The following is a 14,479-nucleotide window of genomic DNA, read 5'->3' as shown; positions in this document are numbered from 1 at the left end:
CTTCAACAGCGATTTTGCTGTTTGATTTAACAAACGATATTACTTGGTTAGAGCTAACAACCATCCCTGGCTTTTTTCTACACCTTTCAGCACCTCTTCAGGCTGGTAGTAGAATCGATTTTCTCTTACCCGTTCAATGTTGATGGGAGGGACTGTGTGATAGAGCCATCGTCGGTTACTGTGAAAGACAAGACAAAGAAGCAGATTCAATGCCTCAGGTAAATAGCAAGTAAAGTGTGTTGCAAAGCGTGGGGAAAGATGACACTTCGTTGTGCCGCGACCGGAATAGAACCTTTCCGGGATCGATGCTGCGGTAATGAAGTTAATGTCATGCTCGTTTCCATTTGTTCTAATTGGTAGAGTGCTGTATAGTGTGTAAGTTCGTTAGCTCAGAAACAAATCATCGTCAATAAATCGATCATGGACAATAGCTTATTTACTTAAACGCAGTATGGTCCTATGAATATGGTTGCACAAGGTTTCCTCTTGAAATAAATATAAACAGATTATGAACAATGCTGGAGCATCCTACATAAAACACAAGCTATTTTCATAAGCATTTTGAGGAAGTATCATAAAAATTGTGTCATTTTTTTGATGGACTGTCCATAGAAAGTATCCTTTGACGAGAGTAGAAACTTATACGTGCAGCCATTATGTTCATACATTATAGAAACATTTTTTTACTATGGAATGCCCAAACTTTGGTTCCCCTTTTCTTGGTTCGTGAATGACAAGAGAATCTATTGATTGGATGTCGTAGTTCGGAGTTTAGTTATTTCAATATATTTCTTCCTGCACCTGGCCTCGACCGACTACGGTCGAGCCGGTCTTCTTCCTATTCGTATCCACAGCGCCACATACGAAACAACGCCACATTGAAAATAGGAGGTTCAAACGACACACCGATTCACAGTGTTCTAAAAATCGACTTTACACACACAAAACATGACTTTATGTGATTATGATTTCATTATTTTCATACAAACAGAGATGTTGTGTGTGATTAGTTCTCTACGTTACTAACTTGTGTAACGTAATATAGCTGAGACACACGTGATACAATTGACACTATTGAAAATGTAGTGAATGTGTACAGTAAATTTTTTTCTATACTATATTTATGTATTATCTGGTTTTATTAGTTAAAAGCAAAAATTTGGATAAGAAGAGCATTCGATTCGATTTTTGAAGCGAATGAAAATAGTCAGGATTACGTACATGTTTTGGAAATATTTGGAAATATTTCAGTATAGTATATCACAACTGAATTAATGACTGTTATAAAGTTCAAAGATTCAATTTCTGCTGAACATCATACTGCTGAACCTTAACAAAAAACCCAAATTACCCATAATTATGACAGTATTAAAGTGTTTCACTTCGTACAGCAGTCATATGAAAAAGGTCAGATTCCTGACTTCTTTTGTATCAAGTCTTCGTCATCGAACGGACCAAGCTTGGTAATATTTTTGGTAAACCATTTGAATGAAAGTTCCTCACTTTGCAGTCCATTGGTGCTACAGTGGTGGCACATACGTGCCCATGATTCCGTGACCTTCGAAGAGCATCGATTGTTTACCGTTCCTAGTAGCACCCTAGTACGAAGAAGAGGAACATGGCACCTGAGTTGGCTGTCGGTCATACATTATACCCGCGTCCTAAGTTGCCAACGCCGCCAAATGCGGTGAAAATAATGTTAGCGACCTCCTCAACACCAGCGACAGACGTGTCGGCAGATGGCGAGTATCATTAAACGAACTTCGAGTACTGGATTGTGTCGATTACATTATCGTCATCGGTCGGTAGAACGATAGCAGAGGTGGCGCACGGGATAGAGATGGAACAAGTTTTCCATGATCGATCGTTGGCTGGAATCATGGCCGTGCTTTTAAGCAGCAACAAACTCGGGTACCAAATGAGCGGAATACGAACGAGGTACAACGAACGCTGCTGCTCCGTGGTGAGCTAAAATTTTCTGGCTGGGCACGCTTAGGACAGAGCATCATCGGAAAGAGCAATCTTCTTGTTACGACAGACATGATATTCCAGACAATTGAGGCCCTGTTTTGCCTGCTTCCGACTGATTTACCAATATTTCGTCGTCTGTTTAGCACCTCACCCGTTGGTAACGGGACTAAACCTGTTTATTGGTGCTAAAAACCGGCTCACGTTTGATGTGACATTTGTTGTTTACTGGTAACAATGACCTGCTTTTATTGATGGAATTAGGTGTTCAGCTATGGATATAAATAGATTTAGGTAACTAATGTTAATTGCACGAAATCTACATCATAACCATAGATGAGGTTATCGTCGTTTTCCAATGGGCTATTTTAGCCGGTTCAGGTCATGTCATGCAATGTGGATATAAATGTAACAATTGCCAACATTTTTTTTCGTACAAGTGTTTGCACTACAGCTATGCAGACAACGCGAATTGTGCACCAAGTTCTTGTGAACGGGATGGTCGGCTAGAGCCATTGGACCATTGGACCAATCAGCGACCCTTTGCTCAGCACTGAACTATTCTATTTCACGACATCAGATGAGCGCAAGTGAAGCATATTTTCTTCCTGCCACTTCACGATCTACCATTCTGCTTGGGAAGCCACGCAAAAGGAGGTCCGCGCTGTTTCAACCGTAATTCGTATGACTATTTTCCACCACCATCGGGAACACACAATTTGTCAATTTACGAACGTTTCGATGCGTCCAACACCGAATCACAACTAATGATCCATCGTACATTTGAAGAGTTTCATATAACCACGTAATCAGCTTAACGTCGTTCAGAAGCAATATAAACCAAGAAGTGTCGGGCACTTTGTTGAACGTGTCCGGTCCCTCGATGAGTGAGTAATATTTTTATTGGATGTCTGGAGCGACTGTCTTATCTTGGACACGAGCATCGAAAGTCTCGAGCGGAAAACCGGGCGGCAATAAAAGTATATCGCAAAATGTAATTACTTTTACAAGAATCTCTAAGCCACTTGATGTTCGAACAATCGGAAAGAAATTATAAGAAACCCGCCGAGGTGGGTCATAAAATTAAAATCAAACACATCACAGAAAAGCCGAAACGTGTGTACTGAGACAAGTGTATTTTGTAAGTTAGTCAGCCATAAGCACTATTAACAATCCACTTCATATGAACGTTTTGTACTAAGTTGTATTGCTACTCATAAATGTATTTGTTGTTGATGAGCAGGAATATTGTAGTTCAGCTGCACTTATTTTTTCTAAACATTTTATTTAGTACGGTTCTTTAATGCGAAGTATAGAGAATTCGGGAATCATAATGCAGAGAAAGTGCAACATACGAAACGAGGGTTGCTGCTGATTCTGTTCGGTCGTGAATGATTATGAGTTCAGTAATGTGTAAACAATAGCAATTACTATCGTTTGCATTTCAGTGACGCTTTTCGGATATTTGATTGCCATCACTAACAGTTTCAGTGACGTCAAGTGTAACTTTGTACTTCACGTTTGATCCGCAGGGTGGTCAACTTTTGCATTCTCGGAACGTAGTCCACCATGTACGTGTGCAGAACGATTTGCAGGTATGCCAGCGACATCCTGAGCGCCGCGAGTAACGGCCATGTGGGCTACACGTTCGCTACGGGACGGTCCCACATCTCAACCGTTATTTGCACTTGCCGCTTGCACGGCTAGCTGGTAGGTGTTTTCATAATTGCACTATAATGACGTTGCTTTCATTTGCTGACGCTGTTATTGCGAGCCTCGAGCAGCTTTCATTTACGGCAAAAAAATCTCCAGCATCTTGCACAAGTGCAATTTAACCCTCCTGCTTACACATGGCTGAACATTGTGCTATCCAGGTGTTCTCCGTGGGTTAAAGAGCGTACCACCGTTAGGGGACGTGTCATTTGGCTCTCAGGATTCATAGGAAAATTTTCATTAGTTTATTCCATCAGCGCAAGCAGAAGCGATGTTTGATCCTGACCCCAGAGGCAACCTGCGGTCACGCTCGAAGGATAATTAATCAACGCAAACCATCGAGCAGCAAGAAAGATAAGCACAAAATACCTTGTGCTTCGCCACTCCTCGAACGGCACACTCCCTATGGATCCATTGATTAATTCCCGACACTAACCGTATGATGGAGACGCATGGTGATTCAGCAGAAAGTTTCCCCTCTGTGGGTAGTACTTGTGCAGGATGAGAGCAAAAGAACATAATATCGGATAACATCTCTAGCTTGTTGAGCTTTCGAAAGCTCTGTCCAACTAGATAAGGTTTTTTGCGGTGCGGCGCAAAAAGAGGCAGCAGGCAGATAATCCTTATCAAGGTAGGCAGGCACGGTACTTTACTCATTGTTTGCCTTCTTCCATTCCATCATTAACACGATTTCGTGATTAGCGTCAGCCTTAATGATTTGCCAAAAGTATTTCGCAGAAACGGGGCAGAGTTTATTGTATGGTGCCTTAAAAGCGCTCTGACATGACTACATTTCAATGATGCTGGTCTGTCCATAGTCTGCCACTGGGTATTTTGGTGCAGGTTACTCACATCTAAGTTTGTGAAATTTACTGAAAATAACAATGAGCTGATTAAATGGAATTGGCCGTATTAAACCGTATTCTTTTTTTAAAAGGTGTTCGGTACGTTTGCTTTCAGTAAATCATTGTTCAAGCCTGGACTTGATCATTGAAAAATGGCAATCAATATGTATCAGCTTAATTCTACGATTGTAGCAGACTCCAGCTTATAACTCAATGCAGCATAATCCGTTTTTAGAAAAATATAAAATCCCATTGCCAATTTAAGATGGTTTGCTACTAAAGCTGCAGTATAACTTTTGGTGATCTGAAATCGGTCTTTTCTTATAATAGAGAGTGTCAGCATGCAAGGTTTTTCTGGTCTCAAATGGGACATCTGACAAAAATGAGAACAAAAAAGACACCTCCCACAGTTAGTTCAATTACGGCTACCATTCGTGATGGTTGATGATGGTATTTTTACATTTTACTTTGATGCATTTTTCATTGCGTTTCTTCATCTTTTTCCCGCAAATGAATGCTTAGGAAAAGAGAAGATGTCTTCGTCAGCAATGTTATTTGTAAAGAATTAAACAAAAAGCACTCGGAAAATGCAATGTTACTAGCAAGGTAGGTAAATAATGTGAAAAAAGGGACCAAGAAAGAGCTAACAACTAATGAATTAACATTCCCCTTTTTGCCATTGTTTCATTATAATTGCCAGACGGTGACGGCTGAAGGTGGAATAGAAATATCTATTAAATGCTCTATCCTGCTCTCTCTCTTTTCTCTGTTGCTTAACAAAAATTCGTTAATCGTTTTTTTTTGTTAGAAGGACGGACTGCGTCGTAGCTATCGTTAATCCTTATACTTTTAAAGTGAAAGCGCATGAGCCCACTTTACCATTATTGAAACTTAACTCGGTCTAGTGAAATATTTACCGCTTAAACCGAACATTTGATCAAAGAACCTTAATTGTTTGCAGCATTTTCAGTGTAAGGCACATAGTGCAATTTAAAAAACACCTGTACATTGTGCGCAATATAAATTTCATCTGATTGACAATCTGCTCGGAATTTGTGATGGTTTTCGTGAATTTCATCATTTTGTGTCATCGAGATGCGTATCTCCACGGCGCATTCAAATTTCATAAAAAATCCAACACTTCCACATTTTGGCGGATGTGCTTCCGTAATGTCCACGTTTACCAGCCACGAGAGTACGTCACACGCCTGAAATTTCTACTCGGTCTAAAAATAAGCTTCATCGAGACCTCGGTCTGTCTTAATATGAGTTCACGACGAGGTGTAAGTCGAATCGTTTCCATATGATGGTCCCACTGCGTATCGGCTTCGTGCACGGTTTAATATGAACGTGCAACTCACGAAGCGTAGGAGGGATTCCATGCCTCAGTTACATCCACTCCTATTTCACCTAAATATTATGTCTGCTAACGGGCGATACTTTTCGTGGTAAGTGAAACATCACTCATCATTGATATCCACTCCCCGACAGCCGACAGGCTTAATCTTCTTCTATAGCGGACGTATACTTGTATTGAATTTCTGCAATAATGTTGAGTGATCATAATCGATCGCTTCTATCATGGTAAAACATCTGCGGGACTGTGGAGATGAGGGTTGTCTCAGTACGATTCATATCATCCGACTTGAAGCAAACTCCCTGAAGAACTGCTTGCTGCGGAATGGCAATTAATCGTTCCACTTTTCGTATGAGTCGTCAGATACTTCATGGGCTGCAGGATCCTGTTTAAATTTTGATTTATGAGTATCGTTTCTCTCGCAGCGCGATGAGTGAGTGCGTTTACACTCGCGATGGCAATGGCTGTTCGTCACGCTTTGGCTGCCATCGGCTGCGATGTAAACAATCGAAGGTTTATTGAGAGAACTAACATTGACATGCCCGGGAACATTTTCATTCAGCAGCCAAACGAGACGATAAAATAGAAGCGTTCGCCAATCAAACACAAATATTATGTTTATTAGCTTTTAAAAGGGACTTTATGAATGTTGGCAAATGTTGTATCTAGCAAGAAACAAATTTACCACATTTGTTTGTCTATTACGTAAGAGATGCTTTTCAAACGAAACGGTGAATAATAACAACATAATTGTAACAGTAAACGTATTTGAAACAAAACGGCAAATGTGTACGTAATATTGTTTCGATATATTGTTATGTAGAAACATATCGTCGATTGATCCGATAGAAGTTCCAAACAATTCTACAGCGTAATATAGTTTATTTTATGAACATCGCTTTATTTTATGGGACCAGGAAGCAAGAGATTTGTTTGATTGTGTACCATTTGGATGGGTTTTTTTATAGCTTTCAAGCCGAGGTTCCTTGTGAATCGTCATGTTTTGCAGCCAGATGAAATTTGGGAAAAGCCCCCTTTTATGGACCGCGATGAATTTATGCCCCTACCATTTTTTATAACATCAGAAAGGTCCTTCGTTACGTTTTTCATATCAAAAAGCCAACGAGTGTTCGGCGGCGTTTGAATGTCGGGCTTTATATATCGACCATAGAGGGGCAATACATTAGTTTCACAAGTCATACATATTAATGTAAATCTAAACAACGTAAATATTGTTTCAATAGTTCTCCCTCCTTATTGTCAAATGTAGAGCATAGAAATAAAAAAAACATTTAGCAAGCCCCTTTGCTATCCCACCAATTGTGGCTTTTCTTCCGAAATCCGCGTACATGTGGCTCGCACTGCAATCCTCGTAAACTTTGTTGAACTCCAAAATGGACTTAAAACTCCTGTGCGGATGGTATGTTTTTTGACCAGCGTATCTTCGTTTCTTTCAGAATCGCAGGTGTACATTGTTTTGTAAACAGGGCACAAAGTTGTTGAAAGTTTTAATGTGTCTCGTGATGGAAGCCAGAGGCGTATACATAATGTGCTGAAATTCTGGAAACTTCCGGGGCTTATTGGAAGAGTAGCCATCATTTATCACTGCCGGCGAGGTGACCGATGGGCGTCATAAAAGTTACAGACTTTTTTATTGTCTAGATGCTTATGCTTGTGTGCCACGAATTTTCCAGCGTCACCAAGCATGACAGATAAGGTTTAATGCGCTCGGTTCTTGTGTCTCCAGTCCAGCATCGTTGTAGATAAATGCAACATCGTTTTTTGCTTGTACAGCTCAGCTTCAAACTGGCACGGTTCGTTGACGTGAAACCATCAACCGCCACATACTGGGGAGCTTCACCAGCTTTCACAGAACTTCTCGTCATACGCCGTAATCTATCTTCCATCGATCTTTATTGTTGCTGCCTTTAATACTCTGATGGATTCCTGCTTGGCGCACCCGTTCAATGTGAAAGGGTATTGTTTGTCGAACTATTATCGTGACAAGGCAGCTTCTGGCGGCTTCCGGTTAAAGGCGGCGTTTGACGGTTGGATTAGGAGCAGTTCATCATCATTCAGCCCATGCTAACCCGCCCAAGCTTCGTGGCCCAAAATGGCGTACTACTTCGGCTTTGGTTGCCGCTGTTCACTTGTGGCACTCCATTGGCCTGTCCCTGCGCTCGTAGCTTGCTATGAAATGAAACGGTAATCCTTTTGGGGAGCAGTTTTGCACCCAAAGCCTCCGTCTGGCGCCATTCAACCGCCCACGTTTCGCCACAGGGTCCTGGCAAGATTCAACAGGGTGAGATCTCCTGCTGGGAAAGGATAATAAATCTTGATGATTCCAAGTGACATTTCCTCATCAGGAAATTCGCGCATCTAGGATGCGCCTCGGAATTGAGGTCCTGATGTAGCGTGGCGTTGCATAAATCAACTGAGGAAAAACACTGTAACTTTATTGACGAGAAATTTATTATTATTGTGGAAGAATCATTAGATGTTGACGGATAAGCATGTAGCTACAGTTTAGTCTCTTTGTTGAAACTAATTTTGTGAAACTGAACCAGGATTTAATTTCTGCTAGGAAAGCCTGAATAACAGACGTCGATTTATTTATTAAAATTTTAACAATTTTATTAAAATTTAAATTTATTATAATATCGAGAACCGCAGTTATTTGCCAAGAGTTTTGTGGTGGCTCCGGATCTCATACTATTGTCTGGACTTTTTTTTGCTACACGGATAACCAGCAGATTCACTTTGCTCTTATCCGGGGGATAACCGGCGGGTTCACTTTACCCTTATCGAAATCTTTTGCGAAGGTAGCTAAAGACTTTCCCACAGTAGCGTGCAGACATCAACCAAAAATGGAAACGGAAAAAGACAACTTTTCCATTTACTGTAAACCTTCCTCACTCTCGGTCTTAATCTTATTTTGACTGCTATCGCTGTAAGCCACATAGCAATGAAATATGGATTTTCTGAAACTTTTCCTCATTTATTTAACGATTTGATTCAGATACGATTTTTGCAAGGGCTTAAATCATCATATACTGCACAGGCCATGCAATAAAAAAGACGATTTAAAGTTATCTTATTTATTCTCAGACAATAAGAACGTTGCCCGTACTGGAAGAGCTGGATGAAAATTCAAACCATGGGGAACTCATTTCGATGTCATCTACAAAATGAGTAGCGAATCAAGTAATTCCCAACCATGAAAACTTATTTTGCAGGACACCAACATCGCAGTTTACTGAAACAAGGCTACAATCTTCGTTCTATCGTTTACACCCCTGAGCCAGGTTTGTTTAAAAAGTGTTCAGCGCCTGGTTGTGACACATTACATGTTTTACTGACACTGAACACAGATTTTCTGTTGGCAGAAATTTGGCAACGCAGCACTCAAACAGTTGGACAAACTTTTGCCCTAGACCAACCTGTTGCTCTAATATCGAAGCAAGTCAGTTAACGTATGGCCACATTGAAAGCATGCCAACCATCAGTGGATTTACATGCGTAAAACGCTGAAAGCAATAAGCAACGATGCTCGACGATTGAGAGTGATTTAATTTAGGAAGTAATTGTTATAGACCTGATAATTTAGAACACATTTTAGAAAATCATCAAAAAGACGTCGTTAATTATATAAGTTAAATGCAATCAATGCAAAGTTAAGTTAAAAGGTTTCCCTGGTTTAGTCGTACAGATAAAGAAGCATATATGGTAAAAAATAACGTTCTCATGATTGCACTGCTTCACATAGTTCTATTAAACAATGTAACAGGTCATTAATAATCAACCATATGGTTTAAAGATGAATGTCCTTGATTTGCATTGCTTGCCACGTGTTTCGATTATTGTCCGATTGTCATTAAAATATAGACACAATTGAAATGTATGGCGAAAAAGTAGAGTCCTATTTCTAGCACAGAGCAACAGCGACAGAACCAATCATCTGACCGCTCACCCTTCAATAAACTGCTAGCCAGCACGTATGCCAGACTTGACCAAACTTTTTTAATAAACCATCGTCGTCCTCTTGTATAGCAAAATGAGTACTAGACATGCGAAACTGGAATAAATAGTAGTTGAGCGATGTGAAAACTTTAACGATTGTATGGTATAATCAGAACTAATGTGAAATTGCCAACACATTGCGAAGGTGCTGGATACATACGGTACGATGTTACTGCATACATGTGATATACAGCCGGTAGATAATTTATCAAAACTGAGCATGCGAAGGAACGAACATAGGATAGTCCCAAAATTCGAACAACAAAATCATTAACCTTTAGTACAGATCTCAACGGCTTGGGTGCGAACTACCGAAGATTGACGTTATTTTTGTTTTAGAAGAACGGACTAAAGTTCGACGTTCGTAAAAAAAGTTTTGCCAATCGTTAGTGAGAGCTCTCTTATTGCAAATCTTCTCTGCGAAATCGTGCTAATGAAGCTGATAATCAATTCTTCATGCTAAGTCATTACGGCGAATGGCAGATGATTTAGCAGAGGCATAATTGGATAGGTTCAGTTTTCTACTTTCTCTTGCAAAAGTGGTTATGCAAATCGACACTAATGTTTTTATACACGTCCATAGATCGATCAATAATTGACGATGAGTTATTCCTCCGGTGCGCTGGTTTTCATTGTTTTCGTTTCGTTCGAACCAAAAATATGCTGCCCCGTCTCATTCCTCCCTTCCGTCAAGTTACAGTAGTAGTTGCATTCCAATCTCATCTAACGAACGGCCAACGGCGGTTGGGGCGTCAAATTTCCATAGTGCTTGTGGTTTCAGTGTCCTGTTGGAGGTGCAAATTTAAGCGGAATTGGGTGGCGGAGTTGGTGGCTGCGACGGTGGTGGTGGCATACATTTACTAAATCCATTAAATCAACGAACCGCAGTTCGGTTTACCTTAGCATATGTATCTGGTTCGCAACCGACAACACCGAGTGGTACGCTGTACTTCAAGATCTTTTCCCTAATCGAACATACATTCAATATCATCGGTAGTTTTGGAGGACCGTTTGTACGTAGGCCACATGTAATTTCATATCGAAACTGAAAATCATGAATACGTTTCGTTACAAGATTAAACATAAATTCATTGTTCGGTGCTATTCAAACAGTGTTCAACGTGAGAAACTACCTATGTTTCTACCTATGTATGTGTTATCTTGTAGAATGCGTTAAAATGTTACGTTTGATGCACATTGCTGCTGTTTTTCATTACGATTGAACTGTTGGTGCAATCTGTCAGATTCATTATTCGTTTCAATTAAGCACATTTCAATTCAGTAATGAACCCCCGAGTGATTCCATGGTTGAATGCTGTGTGTAATTAAGCTTGACTTATTGATTTCTCATACGTTTTCGGAAGGATAAGCGCAAAACAAGGAGCAGCCTGGAGGAATGAATTGTGCCCTTTAAGCCACATTTGATGACACATACACATGTTGCTTCCGATGGTAAAAGTGAAAGTGGAAGTAGAAGCAAAAAAAGTATATCAAATAGTAAATCAAACTAAACCATTCGTTACAAGTTGGTGTATTTACACCAAAACAGTGGGCGTGTTAAATAATCCAAAAAAGCTATTTTAATTATCCGCTGGTCGTTTTTGCACGGTTTCGAGAAGACGCTAAGCGTTACAGAAATAGGTTCAGCATTGATTTGTAGATTTCAATCAAGTTCCATTGTTTTAGTACTTCATCAAACATTTGATTGACGTCGTTCAAACATACTACTGGACGTACACTTAAAACAAAATCTATTTATCTACGAAAAACGAAAGATCTATGATACAGACTAACCTTTTTACAACGTTGATAGTGTTATTAAACAAATAAAAATGTTGCCTCACTCTTGATTTGCTTGAGCTATGGATAATTGAACGTGTGGCTTGAAATTTTCTCTTTCAACGAGTAAATATCAAAGCTATTGCTTTCTATGTAAAATTGTCCACAGAAGGGTGGAATATAAATGAAAGTGCATCAGAAAAAGAAAAAGGGAATAGCACATCATATTTGCACATAAATCATTATCATATTTATAAGTCAATGTTATAAATCAATCAGCTGTCGTTAACATTGTGGATTAACAAGACGTTGAGGTTATTATTAGAAACAGGATTTTCTATCGTATCATGGGAAAATGTTCAGACCATGGTATAAGGGATAAACATCAAATCTGATATAAAAGAAATTTCTTCTCCGGAATTCGTTCTTCCCATCAGCGAAACATTTCGAAGACAAAACAAACACTGGGGCCATTTCACTAGTCAAGATTCCGACGTCTGACAAGACTTTCGCAACGTCGATTGTTACTATAATGCCTCTAGGAAGCGGAACTCATCAGCAATGTTTTATTATCATCAAATTAAGTAGCAACCCCGCAGGTTTGCCACCCTTTGAACGCTCACAGTTCTATTGACAACGATGAAAAGGTTTCTTTTCAGAGTATAGGTTAGCAATTTGCTATCAAACGTAGGGCGTTGGAAATCCCGTTGAGAAGATGCTCGTAAGCTGCCATACGAATCCAATCACTTTGGGAATCGCTTCTAAGAAATCGCTCAGATAAACCCACCGGGAGACCTGTAGAGGACAAAATTTTTGTTTGCAATATCAATTCTTTGGAAGCTTTCCGTTGCTAATTTTGGGCCCCAAATGCTCCTCGAATTCAAGTGAATCCCAATGGAACCAGTGGCTCATTATAGGTTTAGACAAAATTGAATCAAGTTCTAATGAAAACATGTTGGAATAAATAGTAAATGAGAGGTAAATACGCACTAAGTGATACATATTTTTGTGTCACTGGTCTTAACTGGACAGTTAAGTTAAGTTTATCTTTAAGTAGTCTAGTGTGCAATTCTACATTGAATGTTCATAAATGGCCGAAACAGGTTCTTCCTAACTGTTTGTGCTTTATACATGCAAACATCGTTTGTCATTGAAATGCGCTTGCATGCACGCATATTTTATACATAAAAGATTCCACAAGTTCACAGCATCAACGCTACGTGGTTTCGCTATTGAGAGAATAAACAGAAAAAGCTTCAGCTTACGACGGCATTGCCTATGGCTGCATAGTCACGGACTTAATGCACCGGCACGGTGCACTTCCGGATGGCACTCCATCATGTATTTATTATGTTGCGATGCTCCCCCTAAACAATGCCGTAGCTCCGAGGCACACGGCGCGGAATACATTATTAACCGATGTCGGCTCATGCGTTACGCCAGTTTGGCTTGGTGTGTATGTGTGTGTGCCCAGTTGAAGTGTTTACTCAACAATCGACTAAACATCCTCCGGCAAGTGGCCAAGAGCTCCGAGGCCAATGAAAACATGTGGACAAGCCGGTGTCGAGTGAGCTTATCTGATAAACAGAAACACGGCGCGGCACGGTCCAAGACCGGTTAACGATGGCCCTTTCCGGCGGCTCGATAGGCATCGACGCATTTCATAATCGGTAAGCTCGAATGAGAACCACACTTAGCACATCTCTTCCGCCGGGCTCCGTTAGATTCTTTTCCCCCTGCCGTTGATTTTTCTCATGATTTCTCATTTGAGATTCACGTTTGACGATTAGCATTATTTAACCAGACGCCCAGTGGGGGGCGATAATGACAGCAACGCTAGTGAATCGCAATAGCGATCGGGAACGAGCGAAAAGGAGAGCACCACCGAGAGCACATCAGAAAAGGTAGAGAAAAAGGGCTGCATGAATGATTGATTCGGAAAAGATAACGATGAATCAACAATGTAAATACTGTATAAATTAATATTGGCCCATCGTGCGACGTGAGATCTTTCTTTGTCGATACTCCTCCTTCAGTGTATTTGTTCTTCCATTTTCGCTGTTCGTTTTGGGCTGGTATTGGAATCGTAAACGAACCGGTCTGATAATAGAGTGTTTAGTAGCAAAATGCATTAGGCAGGGGAAATTCGAAGGTAAATTCAGCCGTGTTTGCCGTTCTCGGCACGACATTTCATTCCCTTTCATCTGGCTCGGAATCGAGAATGTTTGCCAAAATAGCATTATCCGCAGGTGGAGTGTAAAAGTAAATATTTACTAATTCAAAATTAGACTACTAGAGAGCCGCCTCTATGTGTGTGGTTTTCCGCATGATTTTGTTTGTGTCTGTGTCATGAGCATTGCCCCAGCAACCGCGAAGTAATCTGGTGTTTTCACGAGGCATTGAGTATTTCTTTTTTTATTTTCTGTGTCTTAACTTTCATACATTATGTTCAGCAGCTGCCACATTTTTATTATGATTATTTTTTCAGGTATGCATAAAGTATAAAGAAAGGTACAAGTCTTGATTAGAGCCCGCAACCAGACCTATAGAAAGTGCCACATCAGGCATCTTGCATTATGCATGGTTATTGTGATGTATTGCAGATCGTATTTGATTTAAGATTAAAGGACTGAATTTAATGGTCCAGGCCGGTCTTGAGAAAACAAAACCCGATTTTGCTTTGTTTTGTTATTCAAACAAATAACGACCCTAGGTACTTAATTATGTAAAAGAAAACAAATATTTCTGGCGATTTCTTAAATACAGCAAAAGAAAGAGGGTTTGGTGAAAGAGACTT

General features: G+C 40.2%; 1 protein-coding gene across 1 annotated transcript in view; it reads right to left on the bottom strand.

Moving 5' to 3' along the window:
- Positions 1-14,479, bottom strand: part of LOC131209940 (zinc finger protein squeeze-like) — an 86,330-nt gene that overhangs the window by 21,258 nt on the left and 50,593 nt on the right. The gene's annotated exons all lie outside the window — the stretch shown is intronic.

The sequence above is a fragment of the Anopheles bellator genome, chromosome 2 (assembly GCF_943735745.2).
Source record: "Anopheles bellator chromosome 2, idAnoBellAS_SP24_06.2, whole genome shotgun sequence".
NCBI lineage: Eukaryota > Metazoa > Arthropoda > Insecta > Diptera > Culicidae > Anopheles > Anopheles bellator.
The sequence above is the reverse complement of the archived record's forward strand: the minus strand, read 5'-3'. Positions and strand labels throughout refer to the sequence as shown.